The sequence below is a fragment of the Arachis duranensis genome, chromosome 1 (assembly GCF_000817695.3).
Source record: "Arachis duranensis cultivar V14167 chromosome 1, aradu.V14167.gnm2.J7QH, whole genome shotgun sequence".
NCBI classification, from domain to species: Eukaryota; Viridiplantae; Streptophyta; class Magnoliopsida; order Fabales; family Fabaceae; genus Arachis; species Arachis duranensis.
The window spans coordinates 79,033,150-79,047,709 of NC_029772.3; positions in this window are offsets into that span (position 1 = coordinate 79,033,150).

Sequence of the window (14,560 nt, forward strand, 5' to 3'; positions counted from 1 at the left end):
AAAAACAAAATATCAAAGAAATATACCATTTAAGCACAAAAGCATTCAATATTTAAGCACAAATCATCAATTTCTTGTATGAAAAAGCATAGAAAAACATGACACGATGACATGTCATCACAACACCAAACTTAAACCTTCCTTGTTCCCAAGTAAGAAAGGAATCATGCAATAGAGATTGACAATCCAAGGTGAGAAGAATAGCAAGTTAATGTTCATGTTGGGCTAGTTTTCTATGCATTCTACAATCACAAAAGAAATGTAAATGATTGATGCATCTCTCTAGCTCAATTTATGAAATCTTTTCCTTATATTTCTTCCTTGAAACAAGCTTTTGATTTTCTTATTAGCTTCTCCTTTTGGGTGCTTTTCCCCATGAGTTGATAACAAAGCTATGATTCTAAATGCTTTGTTTTTAAGTATTACCACTTGATACATAAGCACCACAAGCATTAAATTAGAGGACTTCATTAAGCTTACTTGTTTCTTTTCTTTACTCTCTAATCATTGATGCTCAAAACCTTGAGCTTTGAGGGAGTGCTCTTGCACTTGAGCCTAGCCTTGACTTCTAAGTGTTTTGTTTTCAAGCTTTTTGCTTGATACATAAACATCACAAGTACTTAACAATGGAATTGTCGTTGGTACTCAGAGCCTTCAACTTTCTCATTCTTTTGCTTTTTCTTTTCTTGCCTTAATTTGCAATTGCTTCTTCAAGGTTTTCATGATTTCAAATGATTTTACAAAATGTCCTAGATGAAAACTTCAATTAAATAAAGTCTAATGCACTTGAGCAACAATAACCATACTAGCCTTCTAATACTTGTATGCACATGCTAAATTCTTCTTTAATTCCTTGTTTGTTTATGATCATGATGCTTTATTGCCTTTGAATTCACAAAACTCAAGTTGGTAGTCATAATGTCATAGCAAGATGTTACAAATCAAAATTCAAGCTATGCTTATTCATACCACACATGCATACAGAGAAGAGAAAGACAATCATGCAATTTAAAGTGCTGGAAACAAATGAGAGGAAAAGGAACTATACAACCTTGTAATTCATCCTCTCTATTGTTGTTATTTTCGTCCCATTCTTCTCCTTCCCATACCAAACTCAGAATGCTTGCTTATCCTCAAGCAACAATTAGAACAGTGGTGATGGGGCTATGATAGATCATGAGTGTCTTACACAATGAAATGTTAGTGGTACATGTGTTCTAAGCAAGCAAAATTAAAGAAAGGCACAGAGAGACAGAGATATTGTGATTGCAAACATAAGAGGGTGTGCATGATACATTGCATAAAAATATAAGTGGCACACCAAACTTAGTGTGACACTTTCATTTGGAATTGATGCAAGTATCTAGTAAGGATTGGAAGCAAATTTTGTTGCATAGCAACACCAAACTTAGAATGCAGTCACATGTCCATTTTATTTAAAATAAGACTAAGCAAATGAAACTGTTATTTGTTAAATACAATCACCAAATGAAGAATCTGTCATGAGTGAGGATTTCTTGGTGACGTATTAACAAAAACAGTTAATAAAAGAAAGCATTAAAAACAAGGAGATGACTAAAACAAAGAGAAAACTAAAATTGTCTAACTAAAAGAAAGACAACACTGCAAAGGGCCTTATGATTATGTAGACAAGTGGCGTTGCTGAATGAATTGCATAGAAAAATAAGTGGCACACCAAACTTAGAATCTTAGTGTGACACTTCCATGTAGAATTGATGCAATCATCCAAAGGGATTGAAAACAATTTGTTGCAGGGCAACGCCAAACTTAGAATGTAACCATATGCCAATTTATTGAATTTAAACAAAGCAAAGAAAGAAAACAAAGAAGAGAAGAGAAATGTTACCTACGGTTGACATGTTGTTCACTTTCTTCCTTTTCTTCCAGTTTGTTAAGAGGAATGACCTCAAGGGGGGAGAAGACTCAGCCATTGTCCCTTGTCTTGGCCTCTCCTCAGTAAGCTTCCTTTTGTAAATGGCTTGATTAAGCTTGCTTGCTGGATCATGGACAGGATTGGTGCTTGATAAACCCCAATTTTGTGGTTTATCTTGTGCTTAATTTGGGGGCTTTTGTCAATATTTCTCGCACTTATTCACAAGAAATGCATGGTTTTGTGTTCACTTCCTAATATTGCTCCATGATAGAAAACATGCTTATTTTGCCTTATATTTTGATCCTCTTTATTTCCATTCGATGTCGTGACGTATTTGTTGAGTGATTTCATAATTAATAGGGTAAGAATGGCTTAGAAGAGAGAAAGAAAGCATGCATAAGAGGAAGGAACATGATGATTTGGATTTTGGGAACTGCAGCACCGACGCACATGCGCACATCACGCGCACGCGTGGATGAGGATAGCTGGAAGCGACGCGCGAGGATGGACGCATCCGCGCAGGCCAAAGAATTCCAACCGACACGCACGCGCACGTGACGCGCACGCGTGGATCACAAAGGTAATCGGCGCGCGCGCAGGCATGGCGCACACGCGCGGGAAGCTGCATGTGACCTCATTAAAGGAAATCGTGCCTGGCGATTTCTGGGGCTCATTAGGCCCAATTTCAAGCTTTTTCTGCATGGAAAAAGACCCAAGGATGCTAGGGAGAAAGGGGGGATCAATCATTTTGACACTAAGACACATTTTCTATTTTTTTGGTTCTTTGTTCTTCTAGAGAGAGAAACCCTTGTTCTTCTCTAGATCTAGCTTTAATTTGATCTTTCCTTGTTGAATCTGAATTGGATTTTGTTAATTACTAGTTTTGATTGTTTAATTTGAATTCCTCAGTATAATTTTTCATAGATCTTGTGTTAGTTATTGGATTCTTGTCAATTGTCACTTTATACCCATTGCATGAATGTTGTGAATATTGACTTGTTGATGTTACATTGATGATTTCTATGCTTAATTGTGTTGTTTGAGTGATTGTAAGTTGATATTTGTTAGTGGGTATTTGTTAATTTCAATCCAATTGCAATTTGAACATGTCTTTTGTTAATGCTTACCAAGTGTTTGATGAATTGTTTGCCTTGATTATGGAGTAGTTCTTTTTACTCTTGGCTTAGGCCAAGGGAATTGGGTAAACTTGAGTCATTGGGTCTAATGGATTTGATGATTTGGGAACCCTTAGTGGTCAATTTGATAGCCATTGACACTAGCCTACTCCTAGGTTAATTAGTAGTGAGGTTAAACCTTATGGGTAGATGTTGACCAAGCCATTTAACTTACTTCAAGTATAGAAGTAGATTTAATGAGTTTGGCTCCTCATAATTGTCAAGATATGGTTATTAGACAAGGATAGTGACCCCAATTCCCATGTCTAGCCAAGAGTTATTTTTATCATTCTTATTTGGAAAACCAAAAATCTCTATTGCCTTGCCTTAGTTATAGTTCTTGTTTAGTTGAGAGTAGAATTAAATTGAATGTTGTCTTCTTAGTTTGAAATTGCTCACATCTTGATTAGTTATTTGAATTAATTCCTTGCACTTTAGATTACTTGTTTGCTAAGATTCCTAGTTTACTTTCTTGCTCATGACTTACAACCCCGGATTTCTAACCAATGTTGAAGCACATGTTTGCTCATTCCTTGTGAGATGACCTGAGGTTTGAATACTTCGGTTACTTTATTGGGGTTGAACCTGTTACAACCAATTCCTTTCTAAATTTGATCCTCGAGGATTGTTGTTGGTAGAGCTATACTTGCAACGCAACTTCATTGAGAAATTCTCTTCTGACGCAATTCCCGTGGCCATTAAATTGTTGGCGCCGTTGCCGGGGAATGGTTGCAACATATGCCTTGATATTGGTTATGTGAATATGTGAATGTTGTAGATAGTTTGTTTGCTTTCAATACATAGCTATAGTTTAGCTTCTTTTATTTTTGTGCTATGACTATCAAGTTTGATGACTCGGTCTCAACAGAATTCTAGCTTAGCCGATTTTGATCCTGAGATTGAAAGATCTTTGTTACACACTCGGTAAGCTAGACGGCGGTTGGACTATACGGCTAGTACTTCGGCCTCTCTTGAGGAACATACCGAATCACTAGACGGTACCGAGAGTGACTTGGAGTCCGCTACTTCCTATTCTTCTGTTGGCACTACTAATACATCTTTGCATCCTACAGGTGAACCACACAAGTCAGAGCCACACCAGATCACTTTACATTAGCAAGGAGCTCCGGATATTGTACCTCAACCATTGCAAGCAAGGTATCCTAATCTTGATCCAAACTTTGAATTAAAGAGTACCTTGATAAATCTACTACCTAAGTATCATGGGTTGCTGGGTCAAGACACCATCCGACATCTAAAGGATTTTCAAGTTGCTTGTTCTACGGCTCGAAGGCATGGAGCCGATGAGGTGGCTATCATGGTTTTTGCCTTCCCTTTCTCTTTTAAAGCGCAAGCAAAGACATGGTTTTATTCGATACCGGATGAGATTGCTACCAATTGGGATTTCTTGAGAAGAGAGTTTCTAGACAAATTCTTCCCATCGGAAAAGACTGACTACATCCGGAAGGAGATTTCAGGTATAATGCAAAGAGACCAAGATAGTTTGTATGAGTATTGGTCTCGGTTCAAGAGGCTATTGGAATCTTGTCCACACCATGGAATGAACACTCACTTGCTCATTAGCTACTTCACTGGAGGTCTTTGTGTGGAAGATAGAAGATTGCTCACCGCTTATAGCGGTGGTTCCCTTTCGAAAAATAAGATGGAGGGAGAAGCTTGGAGTTTGATAAAGGATTTTGCCGAAGCTACATGATGACAAGTCATCATATACCCATTTTTCAAGCTAATTTCACTTGTTTTATTAATCTTTATGCACTTTCTTGCATCCTAAGTAAGTGATTTGGAATGAAAATGCATGACTTCTTTAAATCAAACAACCACCATGAAATTAATGTTAACTCATAAGGTTTAAGCTGAATTTAATTGATTTTTAATTGATTTATAAGCCTTGTGAATTTAGTGATACTTTGAGTGGTTGTTTTGGTTGATTGTAGGTGAAGAAAAGAAGAAAAGAGAAAGCGTGGCTTAAGGAAGCGTGGCTCAAGGAGAAAAAGGCGTGGCGCATAAAGGAGAGAGCAAGCATTGCCTTCCACAAAGGCACACTGCCCTCTAGGAGGGCAACATAAGGGAACAAAGCTTGAAAGGCAACTCTGCCCTGCCCATGACAAGGGCAGAGCACAATATTGTGCCTTGGATCAAAGAAGAGCAAAACTTTGCCCTGCCCTCCACAAGGGCAGTATCGGGCCTTCATGAAAAATAAATCAAAGGAAAAAGCCTACCAATGCTTGCCACAAGAGTTGAACACGGGACAATGAGGAAGCAAGGAACTAAGCTTCATTATGGTGCCAAGAAAGCCAAGGAAAAGGAGTAGCGTGTGTTTCGGTCATGTCTCGAATGCGGGACTTCGGTTTGGAAACACTGCCCTGCCCTCCGCGAGGGCAGGGCAGCATTTTATTGTGGCACAGCCAGCGCACCAACCTGGCGCACCACAGCATCATCCGGCAGCACAAGCAGCGCGCACAGGCACCAAAATGGCGCACCAGAAATTTCTGCCCTGCCCTCCGCGAGGGCAGGGCAGCATCCTGCGCACCAAGCTCGCACGCCACGCCCGCACCATGGCCGCACGCACCAAATCCTGCCTTGCCCTCCACAAGGGCAGGGCAGCCTCCTGGAAGCTAATTCTTCATGGGCTAAAATTGGATTAAAAATCCAATAAAATTCATAAGCTTTTGAACTTTCTCTTGGTGACTTCACTGAGATTTCAGAGAATTGGGGAGGAGAATTGATCTCTCTTCTTCCTCGTTCTTGTGTGGGCATTTTTATTTTTCTTGTTTGAGTTTTGGGTGTGAAGAATTGAGGAAATTCTGTCTCAATCTCCATTCAAAATCTCTTTAATTCCTCTTCTGCATAATTGAGTTTAATTTCAATTTCCTTTACTGCTTCTTCTTCTATTTCTTGTTAATTGCTTTGTGAACTTGGATCTGGGAAGGTAATTGAGATCTAGACTTTGCTATCTAGTCTCTTGAGTCCTGAGATCCCATTTTTCTTTTTGGTTCTTCTGTGAACCTCAGCTGCATGTTAATTTCCATTTCTGTTTGGATTCTAGTTATTTTTAATTCAATTTCTGCTTTATTAATTGTTGCATTTTAATTCCCCTTGTTGAACTCCTGAAATCCCAGTCCTCAATTCCCTTTTTCCATTCAAGCAATTTACATTTCTTGCAATTTAAGTTACCGCAATTTACATTTCTTGCACTTTAAGTTTCAGTCATTTAATTTCTTGTTTTTTAATATTCAGCACTTTTACTTTCCTGTCTTTTAATTTACTGCAATTCTCCCATCTCCCTTTACATTCCAAGCAATTTAGCTTCTGTTAAAGATAAACCACTCAACCAACATTTGATTCGCTTGACTAAATCAACCACTAAACTAAAATTGCTCAATCCTTCAATCCCTGTGGGATCGACCTCACTCCCGTGAGTTTTTATTACTTGATGCGATCCGGTACACTTGCCGGTGAGTTTTGTGTTGGATCGTTTTCCACACATCACTACACAACATACAAGGGTGAGAAGTAATTCTCTCAAGAGTGTGGTAGAACCATCCCCTTCCGAATTAAGCCTAACCAAACCACTTGGGGATATGACCACCATCCTCATGCAAATACAAAAGGATCAAAAGGAATTCTACTCCATTCAAGCTGTCCAAGCTCCACCTCCAGTTGCTCAACTTGAAGGCCCTCCTAGGATTTGTGGTTTGTGCTCTAGCACTACACATTACACCGATCAATGCCATCAAATTCAAGAGGAACATGCCCTTGTAGTGGCCAATATGAATTACAACAATCATCCACCCAATCCTTCTCAAGGCCAAAACCACTACCCTCATGGTAGTAATCAACATCAAGGGTGGAGGGATAATGCACAAGGGAGTAATCAAATTCAAAGATGGAACAAATCTCCTTCTCATCACAACAACAACCAATCTTCATTTCAATACCACCACAACAACAACAACTACCAAGCCAACCAAAACCACTACAACCAAAACCAAAACAACTACACCAAGTACCAAGCACCACACTATAGACAATAATCTAACCAAACCTCTCCACCTCCGACCAATCAAGTTGACGAGCTTAGAGCCGCTGTGGATAAACGAAATGAGGGCTATAAGGCTCAATTCAAGGCCATGAGTGCTCAATTGGCCAATCTTGCCGACATGATTTCGAAGATGTCCATGTCCTCCTCCAACAATACCAACCAACCCTCAAGTTCTTCTAACCTTCCATCCCAATCCCAACCAAACCCAAAGGGCGCTCTCAACACCATCACCCTACGGTCGGGAACTACATTGGATGAGATACCTCCAAGGGTCTTGGAGGACATTCATGAAGAAAAAGTGATTGTTGAAGCTCCACATGAAAAGGGGGAGGTAGACAAGAGGCATGAGAAGGAAGGAGTAAACCTCAAGGAACCCAAGAGGAAAGCTCTAATGGATGAGTTCATCCTTATTCCATTCCCTTTCATGGTGAAGAAAGCAAAGAAGACACCGAAATTTGATTTGAACATGCTTCAAGTGTTCAAGAAGGTTGAGGTAACCATACCACTTCTTGATGCTATTCAACAAATTCCAAAGTATGCAAAATTCTTGAAAGAATTGTGTACACACAAGGATATGATAGGAGAAATGGAGACATTATCCTTGGGTAGTTCAATTTCTTCCTTGATGGAACCTATTCCAAAGAAATGTGGTGACCCTGGGCCTTGTTTGGTGTCTTGTTGTTTTGGTGGATGATGAGCGGATAATTTATACGCTTTTTGGCATTGTTTTTAGGTAATTTTTAGTAGGATCTAGCTACTTTTAGGGATGTTTTCATTAGTTTTTATGCTAAATTCATATTTTTGGACTTTACTATGAGTTTGTGTGTTTTTTTGTGATTTCAGGTAATTTCTGGCTGAAATTGAGGGACCTGAACAAAACTCTGATAGAAGGTTGACAAAGGACTGCTAATGCACTCGAAATGGATTTTCTGGAGCTACAGAACTCCAAATGGCACGCTCTCAATGGCGTTGGAAAGTAGACATACAGAGCATTCTAGCAATATATAATAGTCCATACTTTATTCGAGAGTAGACGATGTAAACTGGCGCTCAACGCCAGTTCCATGTTGCATTCTGGAGTCAAACATCAGAAACACATCACAAACCAGAGTTGAACGCCAAAAACACGTTACAACTTGGCGTTCAACTCCAAAAGAAGCCTCTACACGTGTAAAGCTCAAGCTCATCCCAAGCACACACCAAGTGGGCCCCGAAAGTGGATTTCTGCATCAATTACTTACTTCTGTAAACCCTAGTAGCTAGTCTAGTATAAATAGGACATTTTACTATTGTATTAGACATCTTTGGTCTCAGTTTTATTTCATTATTCATCTTAGGAGACTATTGATCATGTTTTGGGGGCTGGCCATTCAGCCATGCCTAGGCCTTCATCACTTATGTATTTTCAACGGTGAAGTTTCTACACACCATAGATTAAGGGTGTGGAGCTCTGCTGTACCTCAAGTTTTAATGCAATTACTACTATTTTCTATTTAATTCAGTTATTCCTGTTCTAAGATATTCGTTGCACTTAACCATGATGAATGTGATGATCTGTGACACTCATCATCATTCTCACCTATGAACGCGTGACTGACAACCACTTCCGTTCTACCTTAGACCGAACACATATCTATTAGATTCCTTAATCAGAATCTTCGTGGAATAAACTAGAATTGATGGCGGCATTCATGAGAATCTGGAAAGTCTAAACCTTGTCTGTGGTATTCCGAGTAGGATTCAGGGATTGAATGACTATGACGAGGTTCAAACTCGCAATTGTTGGGCGTGATGACAAACGCAAAAGAATCAAGGGATTCTTTTCCGGCATGATAGAGAACTGACAGATGATTAGCCATGTTGTGACAGAGCATTTGGACCATTTTCACTGAGAGGATGGGATGTAGCCATTGACAATGGTAAGGCCCTACATACAGCTTGCCATGGAAAGGAATAAGAAGGATTGGATGAAGGTAGTAGGAAAGCAGAGATTCAGAAGGAGCACAGCATCTTCATATGCCTATCCGAAATTCCCATCAATAATTTACATAAGTATTTCTATCTTTATTTTCTGTTTATTTATTATTATTATTATTACAAAACTCCATAACCATATATTATTCGCCTAACTGAGAATTTCAAGATGACCATAACTTGCTTCATACCAACAATCTCCGTGGGATCGACCCGTACTCACGTAAGGATTATTACTTGGACGACCCAGTGCACTTGCTGGTTAGTTATGCGAAGTTGTGAAGAAAGTGCTGAGTTATAAACACGCATACCAAGTTGAATGCCATTATTAGAGATCACAATTTCGTGCACCAAGTTTTTGGCACCGTTGCCGGGGATTGTTCGAGTTTGGACAACTGACGGTTCATCTTGTTGCTCAGATTAGGTAATTTTCTTTTTGTTTTGTTTTCAAAAATTTTTCAAAAATTTTTTTCCCTATTTTCGAAAAAAAAAACAAAAAAATTAATTAAAAATAAATCATTCTATGGCTTCAGAATTTTTAAGAATGGATTCTAGAGTTTCATGAAGCATGTTGAATCCTAGCTGGCTGTAAAGCCATATCCAAATCCTTTTGGAATGAGACTTCAACTAATCACCTCAATGCATGTAATGCCATCCTAAAGTTGGCTAGCTATTAAGCCATGTCCAACCCTTGGATTGGAGCTTTAGGCTAACATTGAAAGATTCTTGGAATTCTTCTTAAAAATTTTGAATTTGTTATTTTTTTTTTCCTATATATTTTTCAAAAATAATAAAAGAAAGTACAAAAAAATTCATAAAATCATAAAAACCAAAAATATTTTGTAATTCTTGTTTAAGTCTTGTGTCATATTTTAAGTTTGGTGTCAATTGCATATTCATCTTGTTGCATTTTTTCAAAAATTCATGCATTCATAGTGTTCTTCATGATCTTCAAGTTGTTCTTGGTAAGTCTTCTTGTTTGATCTTTAAATTTTCTTGTTTTTTGTTGTATGATGTTTTTCATGTGCATTCATAGTGTCTACACATGAAAGATTTCCAAGTTTGGTCTCTTGCATGTTTTCTTTGCATCAAAAATTTTCAAAAATATGTTCTTGATGTTCATCATGATCTTCAAAGTGTTCTTGGTATTCATCTTGACATTCATAGTGTTCTTGCATGCATCATGTGTTTTGATCCAAAATTTTCATGTTTTAGGTCATAATTGTGTTTTTTTCACTCATCATTAAAAATTTAAAAATAAAAAAAATATCTTTTCCTTTTTTCTCTCAAAATTTCGAAAATTTGAGTTGACTTGGTCAAAAAAATTTTAAAATTAGTTATTTCTTGTAAGTCAAGTCAAATTTTCAATTTTTTTAAAAACCTTATCTTTTCAAAACTTTTTCTTTTTTTCATATCTTTTTCAAAATTTTATCTTTTTTAAAAAATTTGATTTCAAAATATCTTCTTATCTTCTTATCTTTTCAAATTTGATTTTCAAATCTTTTTCAACTAACTAATTGACTTTTTGTTTGTTTTTTATCTTTTTCAAAACCACCTAACTACTTTTCCCTCTCTAATTTTTGAAAATTTCTCCTTCCTTTTCAAAATTCTTTTAATTAATTAATTATTTAAATTTAAATTTTAATTTTATTTCACCTTTAATTTTCGAAAATCATTAACTCCTTTTCAAAAATTATTTTCGAAAACTTCTCTCTCTCATCTTATTCTATTTATTTATTCATTTACTAACACTTTTCTTCATCCCAAATCTCTGCTCCTATCCTCACCCTTGTGTTTGGATTATTCATTCTTCTTCACTCTTATTCCCTCTCTTCTTCTACTAACATAAAGGAATCTCTATACTCTGACAGAGAGGATTTCTCTTCCTTTTATGTTCTCTTCTTTCTCATACGAGTAGGAACAAGGAAAAAGGCATTCTTGTTGAAGTTGATCCTGAACCTGAAGCATCTCAATTCCTGTCATTGGAGCAAACAATTTTGAGCTGAAACCTCAACTAGTTGATCTAATACAACAAAACTGCAAGTTTCATGGACTTCCATCAGAAGATCCCTACCAGTTTTTAACTGAGTTCTTGCAGATCTGTGAGACTGTTAAGACTAATGGAGTAGATCCTGAAGTCTACAGGCTCATGCTTTTCCCTTTTGCTGTAAGAGAGAGAGCTAGAACATGGTTGGACTCACAACCTAAGGATAGCCTGGACTCTTGGGATAAGCTGGTCACGACCTTCTTGGTTAAATTCTTTCCTCCTCAAAAGTTGAGCAAGCTTAGAGTGGATGTTCAGACCTTCAAGCAAAAAGATGGTGAATCCCTATATGAAACTTGGGAAAGATACAAGTTTTCAGATGACCAAAAAGTGTCCTTCTGACATGTTTTCAGAATGGACCATGATAGATATATTCTATTATGGTCTGTCTGAGTTCTCTAAGATGTCACTGGATCATTCTGTAGGTGGATCCATTCACCTAAAGAAAATGCCTACAGAAGCTCAGGAACTTATTGAAATGGTTGCAAATAACGAATTCATGTACACTTCTGAGAGGACTTCTGTGAATAATGGGACGCCTCAGAGGAAGGGAGTTCTTGAAATTGATGCTCTGAATGCCATATTGGCTCAGAACAAAATGTTGACTCAGCAAGTCAACATGATTTCTCAAAGTCTGAATGGATGGCAAAATACATCCAACAGTACTAAAGAGGCCTCTTCTGAAGAAGAAGCTTATGATCCTAAAAACCCTGCAATGGCAGAGGTAAATTACATTGGTGAACCTTATGGAAACACCTATAATTCTTCATGGAGAAATCATCCAAATTTCTCATGGAAGGATCAACAAAAGCCTCAACAAGGCTTTAATAATGGCGGAAGAAACAGGTTTAGCAATGGCAAGCCTTTTCCATCATCTTCTCAGCAACAGACAGAGAATTCTGAGCAGAGTACCTCTAACTTAGCAAATATAGTCTCTGATCTGTCTAAGGCCACTTTAAGCTTCATGAGTGAAACAAGATCCTCCTTAGAAATTTGGAGGCACAAGTGGGCCAGCTGAGTAAGAAAGTCACTGAAACTCCTCCTAGTACTCTCCCAAGCAATACAGAAGAGAATCCAAAGAGAGAGTGCAAGGCTATTGATATAGTCAATATGGCCGAATGCAAGGAGGAAGGGGAGGACGTGAATCCTAATGAGGAAGACCTCATGGGATGTCTCCCAACCAAGAAGGAGTTCCCTATTGAGGACCCAAAGGAATCTGAGGCTCATATAGAGACCATAGAGATTCCATTTAACCTCCTTCTGCCATTCATGAGCTCTGAAGACTATTCTTCCTCTGAATAGGATGAAGATGTAACTGTAGAGCAAGTTGCTCAAAATCTAGGAGCTATCATGAAGCTGAATGCCAAGTTGTTTGGTAATGAGACTTGGGAAGGTGAACCTCCCTTGCTCATTGGTGAACTTGATACATGGGTTCAGCAAACTTTACCTCAAAAGAAACAAGATCCTGGTAAATTCTTAATACCCTGTACCATAGGCACCATGACCTTTGAAAAGGCTCTGTGTGACCTAGGGTCAGGCATAAATCTTATGCCACTCTCTGTAATGGAGAAGCTGGGGATCATTGAGGTACAACCTGCTGATGAGCGGATAATTTATACGCTTTTTAGCATTGTTTTTAGGTAGTTTTTAGTAAGTTTAAGCTACTTTCAGGGATATTTTCATTACTTTTTATGTTAAATTCACATTTCTGGACTTTACTATGAGTTTGTGTGTTTTTCTGTGATTTCAGGTAATTTCTGGCTGAAATTGAGGGAGTTGAGCAAAACTCTGATAGGAGACTGACAAAGGACTGCTGATGCTGTTGGAATCTGACCTCCCTACACTCAAAATGGATTTTCTGGAATATATAATAGTCCATACTTTATTCGGGAATTGACGACGTAAAGTGGCGCTCAACGCCAAGTACATGCTGCTGTCTGGAGTTAAACGCCAGAAACACGTCGCAACCCAGAGTTGAACGCCCAAAACACGTTATAACTTGGCGTTCAACTCCAAGAGAAGCCTCAGCTCGTGGATAGATCAAGCTCAGCCCAAACATACACCATGTAGGCCCCGGAAGTGGATTTATGCATCAATTACTTACTCATGTAAACCCTAGTAGCTAGTTTAGTATAAATAAGACTTTTTACTAGTGTATTAGTTGTCTTTTGACCATTCGGTCTTTTGATCATTCAGGGGGCTGGCCTCTCGGCCATGCCTGAACCTTTCACTTATGTATTTTCAACGGTGGAGTTTCTACACACCATAGATTAAGGGTGTGGAGCTCTGCTGTACCTCAAGTTTCAATACAATTACTATTACTTTCTATTCAATTCTCTTTTATTCTTATTCCAAGATATACGTTGCACAACACTTTGATGAATGTGATGATCCGTGACACTCATCATCATTCTCACCTATGAACGTGCGTGATTGACAACCACTTCCGTTCTACTTTAGGCTGGGCGCATATCTCTTAGATTTCCCAACAGAATCTTCGTGGTATAAGCTAGATAGATGGCGGCATTCATGGGGGTCCGGAAAGTCTAACCTTGTTTGTGGTATTCTGAGTAGGATTCTGGTATTGAATGACTGTGATGAGCTTCAAACTCCTGAAGGCTGAGTGTTAGTGACAGAGGCAAAAGAATCAATGGATTCTATTCCAACTTGATTGAGAACCGACAGATAATTAGCCGTGCTGTGACAGAGCATTTGGACCATTTTCACTGAGAGGATGGGATGTAGCCATTGTCAAGGGTGATGCCTCTAGACGATTAGCCGTGCAATGACAGTGCATAGGACCATTTTCCCGAGAGGATTAAAAGTAGCCATTGATGATGGTGATGCCCTACACACAGCTTGCCATGGAAAGGAGTAAGAAGGATTGGATGAGAGCAATAAGAAAGTAGAGATTCAAAAGGATTCTAGCATCTCCACACGCCTATCTGAAATTCCCACTATTGATTTACATAAGTATTTCTATCCCTTTTTATTTTATTTATCTTTTAAATTATCTAATCCAATTACATTTGACCCTATGAATCTACTTAACTGAGATTTACAAGGTGACCATAGCTTGCTTCATACCAACAATCTCTGTGGGATCGACCCTTACTCACGTAAGGTATTACTTGGATGACCCAGTACACTTGCTGGTTAAGTTGAACGGAGTAATAATCACACCAGGGATTATTAAGATCCCAATTTATCACACCATGATCTCTTTGGGGTATTTTTGATTTCACACAAATACAAAGATCATGCAAATACAAAGAGAAGAGGATCACAATTTCGTCCACCAGGGATATTACAGAAAACAGATCTAGCTGAAAGAATCCTACAGTAGGCAATCGAGTTGTCCAAATTCGACCTCCAATACGAGGCGCGAACAGCCATTAAATCACAATACA